Source organism: Rousettus aegyptiacus, unplaced genomic scaffold, assembly GCF_014176215.1.
Source record: "Rousettus aegyptiacus isolate mRouAeg1 unplaced genomic scaffold, mRouAeg1.p scaffold_m13_p_2, whole genome shotgun sequence".
Taxonomy (NCBI): Eukaryota; Metazoa; Chordata; class Mammalia; order Chiroptera; family Pteropodidae; genus Rousettus; species Rousettus aegyptiacus.
This window is the reverse complement of record NW_023416295.1, coordinates 158,847,142-158,863,523: the sequence shown is the minus strand read 5'-3', so window position 1 is coordinate 158,863,523 and position 16,382 is coordinate 158,847,142. Positions and strand designations below refer to the sequence as shown.

The window sequence follows — 16,382 nt, the reverse complement described above, 5'->3', positions numbered from 1 at the left end:
ACACTTGGGAGGCCTTCTTTGGAAAAGAGTCAATTTTTGACAATTTAAGGGTTGATTATCTAGACTTAAATTATCTATATCCTTATATTCTACAACATTTCCCTCCAGCCGACCAAATTTGAAGGTCTCATGGCTCCTTAACATCTCTACCATGACGAGAGAAACAGAAGTGATGATATTGTAATCAAATTGCTTACTCTGTGGAACCACTGACCATTATGTTCACTTTAGAAGCTCCAAAATGAGAAGTTTCTTTTTACATATAATGATAGAGAAAAAATTTTCTTTCCCCTGAGAAAACATTCTATTTTCTATTTTATCACTAAAACTATGTAACTAGTGTTTATCTCGAGTATTAGAAGGCTTACCATTATTTGTGGTTCTGTCTTCCTCCTCTGTTCAAATCTGATTTTCCTATTGACCTTATTTTTTGCCCTTTTTAAATAGTTCGTCTCAATTTATTTTTGAAAGGGTTGGGGTAGAAATAAATTCACTAAATATTCATGTTGAAAATTTATCCTAATAAATACCTTATATTGTTTTGATCTTTTTTTAGTAGTTTCACATTCATGACTTCACCTATTTCTCCTTGCCATATAAATGAGGCAGCCATTATGCCCATTTTACAGATAAGAACACTGACATAAAGCCTCTGGGAGAATAAGAAGGAAAAACATAAGTTCTGGAGCTAGATTGTCTGAGTTGAATTCTTGGTTCTATTCTGTTCTATCTAGGCTGTACCTTAGATAAGATGCTCAAGCTCTCTATCCCTCAGTACTTTTAGCTGTAAAATGGGAAGGATAATAATAATAGCAGCTACCACAGAGGATTATTGTGAGGATCAGTCAAGTAAACTGCACACTTAAGGCACAAAAATCAGTGCCTATGACACAGTAGAACTCATAAGTGTTTGACACTGTTATACTTAGATTCTTGTCATTTAACTTTCTGCATTGACCAAGCCATTATATTCCATTTATTTGCACTTTGTCAGTGTCTTAGTCAGCTGAGGCTGCCATAACAAAACGTTGTGTGGCTTAAATAACAGGAATTTATTTCTCAAAGTTCTAGAGGCTGGGAAGTCTGAGGTCAAGGTGCCAGCTGAATTGGTTCCCTGATGAGGGAGGGCTCTCTTCCTGGCCTGTAGGCAGTCACCTTCTTTCTGGCTGTGTCCTCACATGGGAGACAGAGAAAGAGCCTTAGTGTCTCTTCCTCTTCTTATAAGGGCACAAATCCCAGAATTGGGATTCTAAACCTCATCTAAACCTAATTACTTTCCAAAAGCCCCACCTCCAAGTACCAACACATGGAGGGTTACAGCTTGAACATATGAATTGGTGAGGTGGGTTTGGGGTGAGCTGTGCAATTCAGTCCACAGTAGTCAGCATTCAAACCACAATCAACAGAGTTCTGCTTTTGCCACAGATAAGAAGAAATGATTTTCTAAGCACAGTAAAAGCATGACTATGGGGTCATATTAACATGATTCCAGAGGGAGAAACAAACACCTTTAAGACTTTTTCCTGTATCACAAAAAAAAAAAAAAAAAAAAAAAAAAACCCATAAATTTCATCATGTAGGGCAATGGTTAACAGAAGGCTTTAGTACCAGCCAGGCCCATCCTTGTCACTCGCTAGCTGTGAAGCCTTGGGCAAGCTCCGTAATATCCAGAGCCATATTGTCCTCTGTCATAAAATGGAGATAATAGTGGTTCTTACTTGGTATTATTATGTAGAGCACATAGCGCAGTGCCAGGACCATAGCAGGCGGTCAATAAATATTACAGTGATCACTGTGGTGTTGCTATTATCATTATACAGTTGGCCAAGTGTACCAAAAGCCATCAAATTCAACTTCTTTTAAAATTTTTTGCAATTCAGGCTTTTAAAAAATAATTCAGATTTTTTTTTTCCAAGTGAGGTAAAATTAGAGAGGATTTACTTTAGTTGAAGGGAAAAAAATTGTTCCCCCCAAAATACAAAGTTTTGTCAATTTTTCCCCCCAGTTTTCTGACTCTAGTATTCATTACATCAACATTTTTTTAAAAAATTAACATAGTATAAAATTAACCCCTTTTGTTATATAGAATCTCAAAATTATTATGATAAATATAGACCTTAAAAGCCATTTAGATTTTCACTCTGATTCTGATAAATGTCGGTAAAATGTAAGATTTTACGTTAGATTTTCTAGTGGGATGTGTTTGTTTTGTTTTTGAGGTTTGGAAGGGACAATTATGTGATTGAGCAAAGAGAAAGATTAGGTCTAATTGTCTTAAGTAACAAAAATAAAGTTAATTAAGTTTGTGCTGAATTAAATTTATACAACAGACTTTATTAAAAAATAGTATCCATTGCATTCTTGAAGCTATTATCTTAAAAAAAAAATCACATCAAGAACACAGATAGGCCTTCCTTTAAGAAAATCTAAATGCAAAGCCTTAAACCTGTAAAATGAAAAGAGGGCATCTCTTTGCTTTTCAAAAGAAACTATTTCATGAAAAGTAGCTTTCCTTCAAAATCAAGCTTTATGTGGTATTTTAAATGATTCAATGGGAAAATTTGACTTGCGCCGACCACAAATATTGAATAAAATGAAGTATGCTGTGTCTAGAGTGAATAAAAAGGTCACTTTTTCACTTTGATGCCATTATTTTCAAGCATCTTCTAGCAGATTCTTATAGTCTAAAAAATAATATTCGGTCTGGATATAATGGCCTTTATAATTTTTAAATGGGTCTGGTGATCTTGTGTACCTCACTGCGAGTGATGTGAAAAATGCAGTGCCCTGACAACTCGCATTAAACATCACACAGAAAAAGTATAATTAGCATTTCTGTGCTAATTAAAAGTGATTCTGGGTTAGTTCCAATATCATGCTTTTAAATGGCTGAAGCCTCAAGAGAACAAAGTTGGGGGCAGGGTGGGGGGAATGCATTTTAAATGGAAAAACTTTCTTAAATGATTCCGATTTGTTGCTGTTGTTATTTACATCTCATTATCGTGGTAGACTTCAAGATGACTTCTTTTAATCAGTTTACCATTTTCACTTTCCCCACTTTGCAAGCAGAAGGGAATTCAAGATGTTGTTCTGCTTCTTTAAATCCTTTGACCGTCTGCTTTCACACAAAATTAATTAAGGATTTTCTAAATAGAGAACATGCCATGAAAGAAAGCAGCAATTCAGGATTTTCAGTTCTTCTTTTGTACAGTGCAAAGTACATAGTGTACTCAGCCATTTCGGCCTTTCCTACAAGTGAAAATTTTAAAGACAAATACCACCTCCCTAACCCAATGGTTTTTCAAATAAACAGATGATTGCCATTGATTAAATACTTTTTTTCCCCCCAAACACAGGCCAATTATTTAAAATCACAAAGGTTCTACATGGTGTTAAATCTGATTTTCTTTCCAGATGAAATGTCGGAGGATCACCAAGAGGTGGGGAGAGGGGGAAGCTATTGTTCCACCACATTCCATTCCTGTTAAATCAACTTGATATACGCAATAAATTAAGTCTGCACTGCAGGTCAGTGAATTTCTATTAACTACTTATTATGGAAGAAAGGAAAGCAGCCCAGTCAAGAACTCTTACACATCAGCCAAAGCAAGCTGTCACTCTGCTTAACTTTTACAATAAATGTTCCTCCATCTCACACATGTGAAAGAAAAAACATCATTTGCCATTTAAGCTCTCATTGCCAACGTGCATTAAGGCAAAGAATCAGCCTAGATTGATTACTTCTCCTGATTTAAAAGGCTAGGAAACGCTCTGAATTTTGCTAAGATTTTGCTGATTTATAATGTAACCATTTTAAACGAGGCCTCTGGAGATTCTGAAAATATGGCTACCTTGCTTAAGTTGCTATAGATACACTCCCAATGCTGCTCTCGGATCCCACAACTGCTGGGTGGAAATAAAGCCTTCCCTTTAGAGTGAGTCCCCAAAGGGAGAAATGGTTCGCGTTTTTCACATAGGAGTTAAATGTGCAAGAGACTATAGGCAACTAACGTCAGCGAGTCCTAGCACTGAGTTTCACAAGTCCCAAGATGCTAGAAAGAGCTTGGCCCGCAGAACTCAGTGTGTTCTAAGCTCCCTGAGCACACCTGTGATTCTTATACAAGAAGTAGTAGATAAGCAAATAAGAAGTAAGCAAGCAGGTGGACCTGGTCCTCCATATCCCCAGCCCTGCAGAGTCTAATAAAAACTGGAACAAAAGGTTTCTCCCTGTTGCCTTGGTGGGAGGTTGGAGCTACCCAGAACACCCAGAAAGTAGAGACCACAGCGCCTTCTGTCACTCACTGCCTGAACTGCTGCCATTTCAAATCTCCAGCAACTAGAACTGAGTCCCTGTGAGGATATCGAAAGAGTAAATGAATTAATGAATGAAAAAAATATATCTTTTACAATTATAATAAAGCCAGAGAGAGGAAACTCATTCAGAGCAAACAGAATGCATGCCTATGAAAATAGAATTGCTGGAGAAAATAAATGACAGTGATGTAAAATATATTTTTTTAATAAAAATATACAATAAAAGCGATCATAATTAAAGTGAAGAACAAAAAGAATTTTGTGGAGGAAAACTTTTTTAAAAGACCATGATTTTGTATATAAACAATTAAAGAAGTGAATTTGAAAATAGAGTGGTTATTACTGATACAAGTTAGTGACTTTGAAAATCAAGTGCAAGAAATATCTCAAAACACAAAGCCAAAGCATAGAGACAGAAAGAATAATATAAAGAAACAGAAATATGAAGAAATGAAAAATATAAAGTTAGAAACAAAAAATATAAAAAGTTAGAAACTTTTTAAAAAAATAAAATGCTTTGAAGGAGAAAGCCAAGAAGATAGCTTTTTTTTTTTTTCCCCCCAGAAGAAGACAGGAAAGGATGACAGAGGTACAATATTTAAACAAATAATAGAGAAAATTTCCTCTGAACCAAAGAAAGATTTGAGTGTACAGAATGAAAGGACAAGGTTTAAGAAGAGATTAATAAGATGCAGGCTTAAGACTTTCCTTTAAAAATCCATGGATTCTAAGCATAAAGAGAAAATTTAATGAACTTCAGGCTACCACGAAAGAAAAAAATCAGACAGGCATCAGACTTGTCATCGGCAACACTTAGACCTCAAGGATGACGACATAATGTCTACAGACTACAGAGAGGAAGGGACAGTAAGACTCTTGACAAGGGAAAGATGGCATTGAGGGAGGAAGAAAATAAGTGCCTGTGTTCAAAAACTCACCCTACTAGGGTGCAATAAATGGAGGGAAACAGTGCCTCTTAGTAAGAAAATAATAGCTTTTCATTTTTAAGCAATATTTGAGAAATATATGTAAAATGATGAGTGTAGGAAAAGGAAAGGTAACCGTTAATAAATTGAAGCAGCAAAGTAAATCTTCCAAATGAATAAGAGAATGAATAAACCAATTAAAATTAGATAAGGGAAAAGCAGAACACCACCACAAATCACGAAGCCAGAAGAGAATAATAAAATCAAGTCATTGTACTCAAAACAAACCAACTGAATTCTTCCATTGCGGGAGACTAATTGGAGTAAAGAAGAAAACCTTACTTTTGCAATTTAAAAGAAACAATTGAAACAATTTAAAAGAGATTAAAAATGTTGAAAACAAATGTATAGGCAAAGATAATATTAAACAAGGTAGAATTTAATGTTAAAAGCCCTACACAGGAAATAGAGGATCATGAGGTTTCAATAGAAGGCATAGGTTAAGAAGATTTTATAATTACAATTCTATATAACTACATAAATGGCTAAATATAAAAAACAAAACTTATTACAAATGTGAGACCTTGATGAAAATAGAATTTTTAGTTTGAAATATCAATGTATCTTTTGAGCATTACACAACTCTAGTTCACAAAAAAAGTAAGATCAGACAGAAATTGACTAGTGCTATTTAAAAACTTTAGTTAATAAATACATATGTTTAGGGGCTTAATTTTTTACTTCCCCAAAAATTCATGTGACTGTATTAGGAGACTGGGCCTTTAAAAAGTAATTAAGGTGAAAGGAGGTCATATGGGTGGATCCTAATCCTATTTGACTGATGTCCTATTAGAAGAGGAAATTTGGACACAGCAAGAAGGTGGCCATCCAGAAGCCAAAGAAGAAAGGTCTCAGAAAAAAAAAACAAACCTGCTGAAACCTTAATCTTGGACTTCTAGCCTCCAGAACTGCGAAAAAATAAATTTTTGTTGTTTAAACCATGCAATATATGGTATTTTATTATGCATCCCTAGCAAACTAATATAATCTATATTAAATTTCTTAATTCTCAGATATAGAATGTGTATGTATACATATTGTGGCGGGGGGGGGGTGAAAGAGAGAGAGAGAAAGAAAAAGAGAGACAGAGAGATAAAGACAGACAGAGACAGAAAGAGATTCATAAATCATCTTTAAAATCATTTACTTAATCACAAAGGAAACTTCTAACATATTAGAAAAATATACATGCTACATAGTCCAACTGTAAAATAATGTAATTAGAAATCAATTATGAAAAGTTTCTGCCACAAAAACTATAACTACAAAAAAATTAAGATACACTTTTAGAAATTTCTTGGACAAAAGAGAAACGACAAACTATTTTGAAAACAATTAACAGAAGAATATTTCATACCAAAATCTATGGGAATATACTTTTAAACCTAAAGGAAAGAGAATCATTAGCACGGAGGTTTGAAAGTTTAAAAATTTTTTTTAAAAAGAAGCATTGAAATCTGATTGGTTCTCAGATGAGTTTTTCAAACCCAGTGCTTTTCAACTGGGGCACTACTGGCATTTTTGATGAGATAATAATTTGTTGTACAGGACTGTCTTCTACATTGCTTGACACAAACTCATTCCTAGCTCCTGGATACAAAATAACATTAGCATCTTATTATCACTGAGCATCTAACCATCACCAAAATACTAGCACAATTACAAATGCTCTGGCGAACAAATAATTCCAGTGTTATTTAAACTATTCTAGGGCATAGAAAATTAAGGAAGTGTCGCTAGTTAAATCTCACTTTATTGTAATACTAAATTGTACTAAGAGAGTAGAAAAAGCAAACAGTATGATATCAGTTAAAATTGGTCCATATTATCAGATAGGAAGACTTAATACCACAAAAAATGTCTATATAAATATCTATCTATACTTATATGTAATTTTAATCCAATTTAAACTAGAGTTCCAATATGACATTTAAAAAATTTTAGCTATAATGATCATACATTTTATATGAAAGGATAAATAGCCAAGAACAGGCAATAAAAGGATTCTTTAAAAGAATTTTAAAAGATAATAAAAGAAGACTTGGTTTACCAGATATCAAAACATACAATAAAGAGAATATGGTATTAATTTAGCAATAGAAAATTAAATCACTGGAACATAATAGAAAATCAAGAATCAGATGTTAGCATAAGAGGATTTAATATGCAAGAAGGGTAACATTTCATTTCACTGGGTAAAAAATGAATCACTGAGTATCTATCTGGAAAAAAGTTGTTGGGACTATTCATCTTACACTATGTGGCAAAAAATATTTTAGATGCACTAAAGATATAAACATAAAAATATTAAATAAAAATTTTTCAAGAAAATCAAGGAGACTGTGTGGAATACTAAGGGGCAGTGAGACCTTCCACACCCGAAATGGAAAGTCACATTCTGTGAGAGATAAAACAGACACATCTGGCTAGGTAAAAAATAGATGCTTTTGATGGCAAAAGTTACTTTAAACAATATAACAGACAAGGAAAATATCTGGGAAAAAATATTGTAAAATAGAGGAAAAACAGTTAATATGTGATGTGTATACAAAAACTCCCACAAATTGGCAGGAAAGCAAACAGTTTCTCCCCACAGGAAAAGAACAAGAGAAAACTCATAGAAGAGTTGATATAAATGGCCAGAAAATGTTTAATTTCATTAATGGTACAAAAAAAGCAAATGAAAGCAAATGAAACATCTTTATGTTCATCAGATGGTAAAGTATGAAAGAATAATAATCAGTATTATTGGTGTTGAGCTTTAAAAACATGTCCATTTTACATTTCTTAAAGAGGACAAACATACATAAGAAAATGTGTTTAGAAGGAAATGTGAATTGTAAAAGCCATTTTGGTAAATAATCTGTTTATATTCATTAAAAATACACATACCTTTTATCCAAAATTTTTACCTCCTGGGAATCTAGTCAAAGAAATAAAAGCTCAAATACATAAGAACATGATACAGAATACAGAATACTTATTGTATTACTGTTTGTAAAAGTTAATAATGACAACAGAATGGAAACGAAATGAATGCTTATCAGTTGGATTCATCATGGTATATCACATAGCCTTCAAAAATAATGAACTCTGCCCACTGAGATAAAAGTAGTTTCCATAAACTATTTTCAGTGACAAAATCTAAAAGTAGAAAAAAATGCTTATAATAAGCACATTATTATAAAACCTTCTAAAATTTCTGTATGTGTGTGTATAGGTTTATGTTTGATTATATGATCATGGAGATAAATATGGATTACACATAATATAGTTTTTCTGTATTTATTATACAATTTAATTATGATATATATCTAAAATTAATTACATGAGGTAGATGGATAGGTAGATAGATATGGCATCAATAGTGGGATTAAGAAAGGAATATTATATTTATGTAAAATTATACATGTGTATTCAGTGATAAAAAAATCAAAGATGTACACCTCATTTCACTGATTCTACAATATTCTTTTTTTTTTTTTTTTTGCTTTTTAATATCTCTGAAATCAGAATGCAACTTACAATTGATGGCATCTGATACCTTACAATTAATTGACAGGGTTTTTTCCTTTCTTAATGGCACATAAAATAATAGTGCCTTGAGCAGATGAGATATAGTATTATACTAATATCACATTCCTCAAAAGGTGCTTTCAATCCAAGTCAAAAATGGTGCATCCAAATGAAGAAGAAGAGAGCTTTAAAAAATCAGTAGTCTTTTTCACATTTCTTAAGTAAATTAAAAAAAAAAAAAGTATGCAAGGGTAAAAATGAATCCATTAAGACCGTCATCTAGTAGATAAATAAACTAACAACATTATACTCTTGTAAATAAATGGATTAAAGGAAAAGAGGCCAGACCTTGAAATTCACATTGCAGGGCAATTTAAATAAGAGTATTTCATGGCTCTTTTACAATCCGCAGGCAGACAGCCAAAACAAGACAACAAAAGATTTCTCCTTCCTCAGCTGCCATCTCCTCAGGCCCTGATCACACCTATCTTCTTCCTTCTGCTCCTAAAGGGAATAGCAGCCCAGTAAGGCAATATTTTCCTGGTGTTCTGAAGTAACTAAACACTCAGAGGAAACTGAAATTTGACCAGAGGGCCCCCAGAAGTAGAATCTTTGGTTCAAATCCCAGTGGACCCATTTAAAATAGTAGGTCTTTCTGATTTCACTTGGGATTTTCCAAAAGGCAGCATTTAAGAACATGAAATAGCTGCACAAATTTTCCATTCGCTTTCAAGAGTCCCTAACATTCAATATGTAATAAACAGAATGTATTTATTTACAATCTTTCAATGACCAAAACACTTCCACTCGTAGAATTTGAATATTCAGATGATTCTTAGAAAATCTAAAGCCAGTTTTTCTACTAATGACTCCTAAAGACATTTTTTTTTTCTTCTCTTAATGTAATCAAGATCTTCTAATACAGAAAGGAAAGAAGAGACGTGGATTCACGAAAGAATAAAGGAAAAAACTTTGGCTGTAAATGCCATTGGTTAAGAATTACTGTTTAATTTTACTTTATTTTAATGGCCTTATTATAGGTCTGGCATTGGCTGGATACTAAAATATATAAAATAAGTATGTAACCCAATTTCAGACCTTGGACGACCTACTATCAGAAAATAAATCAGAACATATAGAATACAATATTACTAATCAATCCCTCAGTGTATGCTATTTGCAAATATGCCATACATATGAATGTCCTTTCTTCCTCAAATGAGGCCCCTGGCCTTTCTGCCTCTGACTTCCTCTTTAATCTGTTTAATATCCAAAGCAGTCCTTGGCTAACAGAGTCAGATAGATAGTGGCTGGCAAAGGATGGCATTCTGTCCCAAATTCTCTTTATTACCTTCCCACTCCCTCCTCAGTGGGGTCATAAATATACTATCCTAGCCCGTAGCTCAATTAATTTGATCTCAGTAGCCATTTCTCATCAATACACATTATCTTCAACTTTTTCCTTCACCACTTTCTATTAATGGCAATTGCTTCAGGAAAGATCTAGGGAAAGGTTCAAACGTATTAGAATGTGATTCGAATTTTTTAAAAGTTTAGAAACTTCTCTGACTTGATAAATATTTAAACTTGAAAGTTTTTAAGAGAAAAGTAGATTAGTACGTTTAAAATAGAGGAAATATTCATATGAAAAGATGCTTAAGGTCACTAATCATCAGAGAAATGCAAATTTAAACCACAATGAGATATCACCTTATACCTGTCAGAATGTCTATCATCAATAAATCAAAGAACAACAAGTGTTGGCGAGGATGTGGAGAAAGGGAACCCAAATACACTGTTGGTGAGATTACAAATTGGTGCAGCCATTATGGAAAACAATCTGGAGGTTTCTCAAAAAATTAAAAATGGATATACTTTTTGACCCAGTGATTGCATTTCTGGGTATTTATCCAAAGAAAACCAAAATAGTAATTCATAAATATCTATGCATCCCTATGTTCACTGCAACTCTATTCACAATAGCCAAGATATGAAAGCAACCTAAATGTTCATCAACAGACAATTGGATTAAAAAGTTATGGTTCATATACACAATGGAATATTACTCAGGCATTAAAAATAATGAAATGCTACCATTTGCGACGATATGGATGGACCTGACTTATTGAGTAAAATAAGTCAGACAGAGAAAGATAAATGCCATATGATTTCACTTATATGCAGAATCCAAGAACAAAAAGACCAAATGGCTTCCAAGTTCTTTGATACTCCTCCTATCAAGAAGTAGAATCTATGGTTCCACTTTGATCCCTTTTGGTTCTAAGCTTTTGACCACTCGATCAATAGAATATTAGAAGTGACAAAGTGGCAGCTTCCTCTTCCTGCTTGTAACATAGCTGCCATCCCATGAGGAAGCCCAGGAAACATGGAGATGACACACACAGGTGTTCTGCCTCACAGTCTGAGCTAAGACCTTGGCTGACAGCTATCAACCAACAAACACATATGTGAAGACACCTCCAGATGATACTCAGCTGCTGAGTCACCTCCAGCCTTCTAATGTCTCCACTGATGCCCCAGACATTGAGAAGCAGAGGCAAGCCATCACTGCTGGACCCCATCCAAATTCCTGACTCACAGAGTCCCTGGGCATCATAAAATAAGGGTTGTTTTATGCTACTCTGCTTTGGAGTAGTTGGTTCTATAGCAACAAATAACGAGGACATCATCCACCAGGGCCTAATTCTAACTCATACAGAGGCTCTGTTTGGACCAGTAGCAGCCCTGACTTAAGGCAGGCTATGGTTACCAACATGAATCTTCAGGCACGTGTTATCTTTACTCTGATTTCATGGTATTAGCTCTCCTTATTCTCTGAAGCTCAGAGTCCTGGTTTCTTTACTTGGTGTACAAGGCCCTTGGTTTCTCTCTCCTGACTCATCTCTTCCCACTTCCCCCAATCCCACACCATGTTCTACCAACACTCACACTTCTTAGAGCATAGTTCTCACTTGCCTCTGGACCTTTGCATATTCTAATGCCTCTACCTGAAATAACTTTCCTCCCTACACTCCACCACCTCCATTGCTGTAGTCTCGCCTTCTAAAACTTGGCTTCTAATGCCAAAATTTCCAGTAATGCAGGTGGTTTCTGCATACTTTCATCCTGAACTGACCATAGTACCGGCAGCTTTTCCTACCATACACCCTTCTCCGTGTCTTCCCCTGGACCTCCCTCTCCACTAGAAATGCCTTCCAACAGTAGTGAGGAGGGAAACATGGCTGCCAGCCAGACTGCAGAATCACCACCTTAAGATTTGTCACCATGCAGTAGACTCAAACAAAAAAATTGGAAACTCATTCCCACAAAGAAATGATGTAAATTCAAATAGCCATAAAGTCAGTTCTACCCCATTTCAGCAAGGGTATGCATTAAAAAGGCTTCAGCGTGTTTAAATCTCTGACTGACTAGAACCTTAGAGTAAGCTAAAGTGGAAAGTAGCTTAGAAATCACAGTTAGTCTTCGTTTCATTTGGCAGAAGAGAAATTGTTATGAGGTGGTATTGAACTAGCAGTTACATGACAACCCACAGCCTAAGCTGGCTGCAGTGGGCATTCGAGATGACTGAGCTCAGAATTAAGTCTCAGGAGGCTTAATAAGAACTGCTTCAGAACTGTGAACAGGGAGCAACTCATTTCTTCCCAATGAGTGCGTGTACTCTTACTATTGTTTTCTTCTTTATATGAGCCCCACCATGAAACAAAACAAAAATAAAAACGATTGGATTTTAGAAAATGATAGCTTGAATTTTTTTTTAATGTACACACAATGAAATAAATGCTGATCTCAAATAAAATCTTTCCGGCTTTGTGAAAGAACCCGGCCTTAATATCTCAAATAACAAAGATTAGGCAAAAATGCTAGAATGTGAATGTCGAAGTGACTCACAGGAATAACTGGAAAATTGATAGACACCCTGGAGTTTCCAAAACACTTTTGAAAAATCGAACACATTTTCTGACACAATGCAAAAGCTGTAGCATTCTCTGGGAAAATAAATGTTTACTTCAAACATAAGCTTTGCAATTTGTAAATAAAAGTAGACAGACTTTTTCTCTGATGCTAAAGGTGCTGGCATGCTAACAAACATTTCAATGAAAATATTTACAAAATGATGTCTGTCTATCTTACTCCTCCCTGTCGACCTGCCTTTTCTTTTTTTCCCTTCTATCTGTCATATCTATTTTCTGTGTCTGCCCGATCTCTTTTATTATTTATTTATGTATTTATTTACCCTTTCATTTTCCTTCTGCTGTAATTCTGTTTTCAATCAAATGACCCATTCATTGTGGCCCTACTATGTGCAACTCAGTTTGCTGGACAAACATGAATGCAATGTGGGGTGCTTGTCAGACTGGAAAGTACATTCAAGCCAAAAGATAAGACAGGAACCCAGGTAGCTGCAAATACAAGGCAGTGTCTGACCATAAATGTGGGAATATTTCAAGAGCTGGGCCTTGAAAGATGAGCAGACTCTGGTAGGAGAGAACATCGAGCCAGGGAATATTGTGAAGAAAGATATAGGGGCAGGAGAGCACAGATTTGCTGCAAAGTTCAGCCTATTAGGCTGCTTTATCTTTAGTGCAAGGCTCAATTGGGAGGTGGTAAGAGAAAGGGGTGCAAAAGCAGATGGGATCCAAATTGTAGGTAGCTTTGAATGCCAGGCAAAGGATTTAAACTCTACTGTCCACCAATGGTGTTTTCTGGTGGAATAGTAAAGATTTATCTTTGAGAATCCTCCCCTCCTTATCTTCTCATTCTGACCCACTATCCTCTTGTTATTTGTTACATTTACAGAATAAAATGGTGCATTCTTTATTTTTATCTCTACTATAAAAGTACATGAGCTAAATAAAGGTTTTATATTTATCTTTTTAAGTCGCATACATTACTTGGGTTCTTGAGAATAAGAAAATAAAATACAGTTCTAGTTACTTAGAAATATAAGATTTTAAAGATTATCTTTCAGATAAAAAGAAAAAAAATGAGATAAATCCCAGTCTACAGTAAAATCCAGAAATAAGTCATTTGGGATACCAAACCTATTCTATCAAGGACTTCAAGAATTATAGCTAAATACTTCTGATTTAAATGACATCTGGCTAGCAACCCTTGAAATGGCCTTTCCTGATTCCTAGCTAAAATATTTATAAATTCATAGAAAAATATAAAACCCACAACACCATCAGAAAATAAGAGTTATAGGTAACTATTACTAGACTCTGAGAAGTATTTCAACTTAATATATGGCTCACAAACATGGATTATAATTTATGCTGGAAGAGCTTCAGAGACTCTGACCTGAAGGACCACAAGCCTGAGGAGCCAGAGGCTGTTTATTCCCTCTCCTCATTCTCCTCCCACCTCCAATAACTGACTTTTCTCCATCTATGCAGACTAAAACTCCCACAAAATAGTAAGGCAAGAGCTAGATAGTGAGTGATGTATTACTTCCTCTTCTCTTGCTGCACACTGTGGGAAGACCTCTTCCCTTCCCCAAGGATACTTGAAAAAAAAAGTCACATAAAAAAAAAAAAGAGGAAAAATATCCAAGATCGCAGAAGAAGAGCACACTCCTGAAAATGGGTACTGTCCAAGGGGCTATGCCCTCAATGATAGCCAATGAGAAATCCAGTAGGGAAAAAAAAAAAAAAAGATCAAGAATACAAGACAATAGTATGAGTTTTGAAAACAATAAACTGAATGTAAAAGAACAAGGTGGAACAAGGAAGACTTAAGAAAACTAAAATTATAACAACACAATTAAAACTGATATTGAAGCTGGTAGAGTGGAATTCGCACAGCAGAAAATCACAAGAGTGACAGGGACGGGGAGAACACGTGTACTGCAATCTCTACGAATGCCAGGTAAGAAGGCAGGACATATAACAGCACGTGATTAGCAGTGGTTGTGATAACAGACGCAGGCGAACACTGCCAGAACATCAATGCAGTCGCGCGAGTGGCGGCTCTCTTCAAGTGCATGAAGATCCTGTCAATGAATCAAGATTTCAAGTAGGCGGCAAAGACACTGGGAAGGAAGTTAACTATGACCTCAGCTGGAGTATTACAAAACTAAAGGCATCACTTGAACCTAGGAGAGGTCACTCCTCTCTAAATAGTTTAGACTCAAAGTGCCATTTGTCTTAGCTACAATATAAAAATTAATAGTATTTCCTAGTGAGGAAGCACAAAGACATCACCAGGGTTCAAATTCTGGATCTGTCACTATGTGACCTTGGTCAAGTTACTTTCTTTCTTTTTTGCCTAAAAAATTATAATAATTAAATTCACAGTTCTTTCCTCATGGGACTACTGTGAGGAATAAAAGTTATGTTGTGTAAAGCACTTAATCTGGCACATAGCAAATGCTCAATAAATCAGTTGTTGCATTATTGTTAATATTCAAATCACAGGAAAGAAATATATACATGGCCCTAGAGATAAATATAAATACATTAAAATAAATTTTAGTCTACAGACATGCCACCCTGAACAAGTCCAATCCCATCTGATCTCGGAAGCTAAGCAGGGTTGGGCCTGGTTAGTGCTTGGATAGGAGACCACCTAGGAAGACCAGGTGCTGTAAGTGTAAAAAATAAAAAATAAGCGATTGTAAGCTGACAAAGTCCTCGCAATCTGTGAAGCCAACCAAGGGTTGCCTCACCTAAAAAAATAAATAAATAAATACATACATACATACATACATACATACATACATACATACATACATACAATACAACTTTAAAAAGCTAAAGAAATGCAAACTTCGAACTGGCAGTTTTGTAATTAGTTGTAATAGTAAAGGAGGCACTGGATCCCATTTACTTAAATCAAAAGTAAGAACTGCATAATTTAAACCAGAGCGAAGAAACCTCAGCTAAAAGGAGTTACTAGGAGCCTCCAGTTGTCATAACAGCAATGCTATGCTATCACCATAGACCTTATGCATTTTGGTCAAAAATCTCTAGCCAAAACTCATTCTCAGCCAACTGATGGAACACTGTACCCAATTCTCCCTGAAGGTAATTCCAACTTGTATGGAATGGCAACCTCTATTTACTTTACATAATAAAATCTAGAGGGATAGTATCTTTTTCTTCCAGGAATTTTGTATTAAATACAGAGATAATAAAGTAAATCAAACCTACAGAATTAATACTTTTGTGGTAAGTACAGGAATAGATTTCTAATTATGGGGCAATATTTCCATATGTAGTATGTAAAGAGATTTAATGTTTAAAAGCATATGGCTGATCAGCGAATATGACACATTAGCCTTGTGATTCCATTTTAAAAGGTGCAACTGAGAAATGGATTTTCAACCTGTACCTTTTAGTGGAAAGATTTAGAGAATTTAATCAAATTTAAAAGTATTGAAATGGGGTAGGAGAATATGTGATTCATAATTTACAGTAAATTTATTAGATTTATTAGAGTTGTTAAGATCTGGTTGGTAGGTCAGGCATCTGAAAGCTTAAAAAGAAAACTGAATGTATTAAATGTATAAATGGATTTTAAATACTTAGGGGATTTTATTAACTA

General features: G+C 34.8%; 1 long non-coding RNA gene and 1 pseudogene across 1 annotated transcript in view; one reads left to right on the top strand and one right to left on the bottom strand.

Moving 5' to 3' along the window:
* Nucleotides 1–16,382, bottom strand: part of LOC107518054 — a 467,892-nt gene that overhangs the window by 384,687 nt on the left and 66,823 nt on the right. The window lies entirely within an intron of this gene.
* On the top strand, nucleotides 15,311–15,429 carry LOC118613895 (annotated as a pseudogene).